We start from the raw sequence: 6,840 nt of genomic DNA on the forward strand, positions 1-6,840 counted from the left end.
ACAAGAGGGTTATTTTCAGTGGCGTAACGAACGTTTAAGGGGCCCCCCTGCAATGTACATAGAGGGGCCCCCACTCCGCATTTTATCCGGAGGCCTCAGACCGTAGTTCTGTTCTGAGGGGGGCCCCTGGAGCTGGGGCCCCCTCGCACCGCGGGGGATGCTGGGGCCTGTGTTAAGCCCCTGGTTCTTTTATAACACATTGCAAGACGTGACACTTAACACATAGCACCTGACCATTTCAAAGCGGGCACTGTAACATATGAAGGACTCAAAGTTAGTCTGAGGAAAAATTCCGTACCCAAGAAAAATATTGCCTATGAGTGATAAAGTTCCACTGTTTGCATTGGAATCTTGGTAAGTCGGTGAATGCTTTTATTATGTGTCTCTAAGTTTGTGCTCAAGACTATGGGGCAGATTTACAAGCCCCTTGCGGCACTTTTGCGCCGCCGTTGCATCACTTTTGTGACGCAGCGGCGGCATAAAAAATGCAGCCAATTTACAACGTGACGCATCTAGGGAGATGTGCAGTGCTTTAAATGGGCCGGTACTAAGTACCGGCACTTCGAAATTTTCTGCCTTTAAGTACCGGAACTTTTTCTTGTCTTAAAGAGAGTACCGGTACTCATGGGGCCTGCAAGCCACCTCAGTGCAATTTGGCATGTAAAGAAAGAAGCGTAACACAGCTGAGGAGTCGGTCCGTTTTCCTGAAGCACTAGTGATAATCTCCTTTTACAATCTGCTAATTGAGCAACGCCCATATGTCTTCAATCAGAGGAGGCAGGGAGTAGAGACAATTGCACTGTAGGTGTGCGAGAAGGGCCTGCGAAGAGGCACATCTCTTGTCTCAAACCTAAGAGTAGGCTTCCTGCTGGCATAGATGAGTAGGGCAGCACTTGACTAGAGCCAGATCGAGGAGAAAGTTGGTGATAATGACGCTGTAGCGGGGAATCAAGGTGTAGTAATGTAGACATCAGAATATGCAATCCTAAAACACATGAACTAAATACCCTGTCTGCGTGCACAAGTGCTTCTATGTCCCTGTACATGTTCTTCTTGTATGCATGTTGTCTGCAGTATGCATAACTGCAGACCAATTACACCTCAAACAAATTAAATGTGTGCCTCTGGCCCCGTCCCTTAGCACTGCCCGTAGCCCTGCCCCCTAACCCCGCCCCCTAATCCACATCTCAGGTGAGTACCTGCACTTATTTTTTTCCATTTAAAGCACGGGAGATGTGTCACGTTGTAAAGCCCCGCATCACATTATGCCTGTGTCAGGTATAATGTATGCAGGGTGGGCGTTCCCATGTAAAAAAGCCTTGTAGAAGTAATGCGTTGAAATCTACAAGATTTCACTGCGTCACTTCTAGGACTGACTCCACTGCGTCAAAACCTTACTCCTGTTTGAAGCAGGCATAAGGAGTGACGCAGTGTAGTGGAAATAGGCCTCGAAATGCATTGCTGGAGTTGCGTCGTGCTTGCGACACAACTCAAGCAATGAGTGACTTTTGGGCCAACAGGTGCATCAGAATTTGTGACGCATTTGTCAATCCTTGCGCCATGATGCGCCGTATTGTAAATATGGTGCATCCATGGTGGCACAAAGGTTTCTCAGGGTGGCACCGGGAAAGTGATGCTTCTCTACAGATGCTTCACTTTCTTGTATATCTGCCCCTATGAGTTTGCAAATACAATAGTGAAGAAGCATTAAGGTCCTAAATCCATGCTGGCTGTCTGATTCCTGGACTCAGAGCAAAACTACTGCAGAAGCCCATATGGCTAGACAATAGTCTTGATATAGCACATGCAGCCAATCTGCTGATTTTCAGGTGATCATATAGCGTGCCTCGGGCCTGCAGTGCCAAAATGGGGACATTTGCCCTGTAAGTGAGTAAATTACTTCCTCATGCAGGTGGATACTCCACATTTACTGGTGACTGTTACGCATGTGGAGTGAGATGTCTTGTTAGGTCTCTAGAATCACAATGATGCCATGTCCTCACTTGTGAAATGCTCTTTCTCCAAAGTGTGGAACGAAAATATTCACTGAAGCAAAACACAACATTGACCAGGAAGAAAACGTCACTGCTAGGAGAAGTGGTGACTCCTCAAAATCTCACAGACACACAATACTGAAAACATGCAATTCAGATTTGGTAGATTGTCAGAACTGAGTATTACAGGAGGCATTATCCAAGGTCATTCGAGGTGTCCCAAAGTGCCTAAATTAAAGTGTTTCCGATCCTGGTCTTTGGTGAGTCCCTTTGGAAAACAATGAGACCCCCCTAAAACCTTGCAGTGCCTGACTGAGGGCAGTCTCAGCAAATATAAAATTTACTTTCTCAGCCGCTCTGACATCTTTTCAGCACAAATTCTCTAGTGAAAGCATAAAGTCTGATCCTTAAATCAGGACTGACATTCTCTAATGTAGAGGTCTTCAAACTTTTTTGCTCTGAGACCTCCTAAGCAAAATGTTTTGAGATCTAGCCCCCTTCCAAAACTTTATAGCATGGATTGGGGGAGCGGGAGGGAAATGGCTGCATGCAGGGGTTGGGGCTTATGAGATGATTTCAGGAGACCTTTTTCATAGCTCATAATCAACACTAAATATGAGATTTATGAACAGAAAATGCATCAAACAAAAACATGTATTGGCTCAAACATACTGTTCCCCATAATTGGGGTGTTGTGAGCCCCTCACACTCTTGGACCCCAATGTAACTACACCTGCTGCATTAATGATAACAGCAGTGCTGAGTAGCAGGCTATCTCGACTGCATCTTTCACCTCTTCCCTACCATGCCTGACCATCATTCCGATATCGAAAGAGGCTCTCTGTTCCCTTTCAGAAAAAAAGCTCCCACATGTTGTCTCCCTTTTTCTGCAAGGGTGCCCTCGATCCAAATGCTAGAAAGGAAAATAAGCTCCCATGCACCTTTTTTAAAGGTAGACAGTCGATCGATTAGATTCAAAACTTTATTCGGTATGTGAAAACAACCATAAAAGAAATCAACAGAAAAACAATTGCACATGGATAAAAAAGCAACAACAAATACATGTGATTACAATCATAAATAACTGTGCCAAAGGTACATATTTAAAATTTGCTAAAAAGACTTCAGTCCAGTCTCCATAAAATTCATTACAGGCTCAAAAAACAATGCTTTTACGTGTATTAATTGCATTTGTAATAAAAAGTGCAACATTTAGGCAGACCCTGGTATCATTCAACACAAGCATATATTTCAGGGCAATGATATGTGATCTGATATCTTGTGCACGCAGAAGAGGTTTTAAATAATAATGGCTGAAATAAGAATAAAAGTCACAGAATACCATAAAGTGCATGGTGCTTTGTTTGCTCTGGCCGTCACAAGGACATCGTATCTAAGGGGCATGTTTTCATGAGTGGGAAGGTGACTAAATGATGGACTATCCCTGACCTGAATCTGATTAATACAAAATGATGCATTAAGTTTGAGACATCAGTTAAGTAACTTTGACAGCCGTCCTTCAGCACGAGTGAAGAGTAAAATATAAAAATTGACTTCCGCCCTTGCTTCTCACCCGGTCTTCCCTTTTATAAGTCATTAACTTGTCTTTAATGGACCATTGGGTGAGTGTTGTCACCAATCGGGTGTCAGGCTGAATTGGCATCTTAAACAAATCAATACAGATGAAATTAATATAACTTAGCCAGGGGATGCACAATGTTTTATCCATAGACAAGCAATCTGAGATGAGTGACTTAGTAAAACAAGTCTCCACTTTTAACCAGATAGAGCGCCAAAGCAACAAGGAGCAGAGTGTGGCTAAATCTACTAGATACTGTAACCCAGGCTCACTGTGTGTTATCTCTGCAGAGGCAGAGGTAGGGCAATATAATAAAGGCTTGAGAAAATAATTTTCCTCGGTCTGAAGAGCCTTACTGCTGTAGTGGCCATACACACCAGCCCCGTATATGGCAGTAGCTAATACCCTGGCCTTGTAAATTGCCAGCATGACTTTTATGGGTCGGGAGCCCAACTGTGCGGAAAACCTAAAGATTCCGTGGGTGCTCCTATTCATCTTACCTCTAACATTTGTTATTTAATGTGACCATGAGCCATTTCCTGCAAAAGTAATGCCCAAGCCCGGGATGTTATCCATAAAGAAGGTTAGACATTTCTTTTGCTTGGCTCCACAAATCATTTTGTAAGTTTTACTTTTATTAACCACCAGTTTTCTTGCAGCAATACAGTCCCGAAAAGTGTTCATTAGACATTGTAAGCCCACCGGTGTCCTTGCTAGAAGGACAGCATCAGCTGCATACAATAGCACTAGTATAGGACTCCCGGCAACTTGGGGGGCGTCTGCTTGTATTACTTGTAGGAACTTGTCCACTCCGTTAATTAACATGGAAAATAACAGTGGGGCAAGAACACAACTTTGCCAAATGCCTCTTCCAACATTAAAATTTGCAGTACATTCACCTTGTGGGCCAACGCATACTTTACTCAACAGTTTCTCGTACAACCTTGCAAGAAAGGAAATAATCAATCTAGGCGCACCAATGCAGAGTTGACCAGAGAATAGCGTGATCGACTAAATCAAAAGCACTACTCAAATCTGCGAAGCAGAGATACAGTCTACCACCTTTATCTTGTGTATATTTAACAATTAGTAAGTCCAAATTCACACATTGCTCAATGGTCCCCACCCCTTGTCTGAAACCAAACTGCTGGGGAAAGTATCGAGTGTTCACATGCCCAGTCTTCCAATCTCAAGATTAACACTTTACTCACCACTTTCGCTCAAGTGTCTAAATGTGAAATTGGGCGATATTTTGCTTCAGATTTGTTGCCCTTCTTATAGATTGGAACTACAATGGACGTTTCCCCTGATGATGGAATCACAGTGGTTGAAGCCGTAATAAAAACTGTAGTTAAAATCGGACCCTACAAATAAACAACAGTTTTATGGATATTCACTGGCACTCCGTCAGGTCCTGGAGCTTTGCCTCCTACACTTTCATTCACTGCTATGGAGACTTCTACTATCGTAATATTCAGTTTTAGGGCAGGCCAAGGATCATGTTTCTCTCTAAGGCCCATATCATCAAGACAGGCGATAAAATTATCGCCGCTTTAGCGGCAGAAAACTGCCGCTAAAATGGCGATAATGGGCTTGATAATATGCTCTATGGAATTCCAATTGAAGCCCATGTTAGATGTGAAGGACATCTAACCTGAGCTTCAATTGGAATTCCATAGAGCATATTATCAAGCCCATTATTGCCGTTTTAGCAGCAGTTTTCTGCCGCTAAAGCGGCGATAATTTTATCGCCTGTCTTGATAATATGCCCCTTAGTATGTCCTCTTTCCTTGCAGCTGGCAAACTAAAAGTTTCTGTAAAGTGTGTAACCCAGGCATCACATGTAACATGAGATAGCAACTCTGGAAAAGAGTCACTCTTTAAGAAAGGTGTGTTGATAGTATCCCAGAAAAGTTTGTTATTAGCTGTATCTGTGACCTGAGACAAATTAGACCAAGCTTCCTCTTGTAGCACTTTTTCCCTAACAGAGAGGGCTTTTTTGGAATAAAGCCTAAGGGATTTAATCAACAAGTTGTCTATGGGTTAACAGTGGAGGGCCAATTTGAATTCTCGGAAGGCTACAGTACATGAATGGTTAAACCAACCTCGGAGTCGGCCATGGCATGAATTACTCGGACGAGTCGGGAGGTCATTGATTATATTAGTAATGTTAACGAAACTAGAAAGTAACTGATTAGGGGTAATTACATCTTCCAAATAATATAAGATATCTGTAAGGCCCTTGGAAAAGATTCCATGTATGATTTTAGTTGGATCGACTCCATCCCACTTGATACAGACACCATTGGGTCTCGTAGGAATGATATTAGTAATGGAACTTAAGGGGGCTCTACTGACTTTCCCCCCAAAAAAGACCATCAATACAACAACCCTGGGTGTGGAACACCACTTACTTGCACTAGTTGAAATTAAGATATGATCAAGGATGGTTGTGACCTTCCTTCCTATTAAAGTTGGTATAGGTTCAAAATTGTTATCACAGGCACATTTTAGTAACAGTAAGTCCAATTTGGTTATCATAGAATTTAACATAACCCCATATTCTTTATGGGGAAAATGTGAATTGCCAACCCCGGCCTGGTCAGTAACCCCACAAACTTGTGTAGCAGACAAGGGACAGCATTGGACATTAAAGTCTCCTGGCCAAATGAGACTAAAACTATTGGGGATAGAGGAAAGTAATGTCTTTAGACCACCGTCTAGAGCTGAGACCGCCTTCCCACAGGAGGAATCATAAATATTGTTATAAAAATTGACCAATACCACATCTTGGCTTCCTTTAAATGTTAGCCATAATATTAATGAGTGTGGCCCTAAAATGAGTTTTTTCATGATATTTGTTGGGAGTATGTTTAATATAAGAACCAGAAGCCCCCCTTTGGCCCTACCAGCAGGCGAGAGATCGGCCTCAAGCCATTGCGATGAGAAACCTTCAAAATAAATAGGGGCTATACACCAAGTTTCCTGGATGCATATTATATCAAGATTGCTTATAAAATCAGACCTACCTACTGAGTCTTGTTTATTCGCTAATCCGCCTGCGTTCCATGATGCAATTTTTTTGCCTCCCTCCAAGCCAGGACGAGGAGTGATAGAAGATGACAAATTATGAGAAACAGCTCTCTGGCATACATTGTTCGCATTATTATTCATGGGTGGCGGTGGGGTACACGGAGGACTGTGGACACAATTGGTATCATCAATATCTAGAACAGTTACCGCTGTCCTGTCGCCTCAATTTAAAGC

This window comes from Triturus cristatus, chromosome 7 (assembly GCF_964204655.1).
Source record: "Triturus cristatus chromosome 7, aTriCri1.1, whole genome shotgun sequence".
In the NCBI taxonomy this organism is placed as follows: Eukaryota; Metazoa; Chordata; class Amphibia; order Caudata; family Salamandridae; genus Triturus; species Triturus cristatus.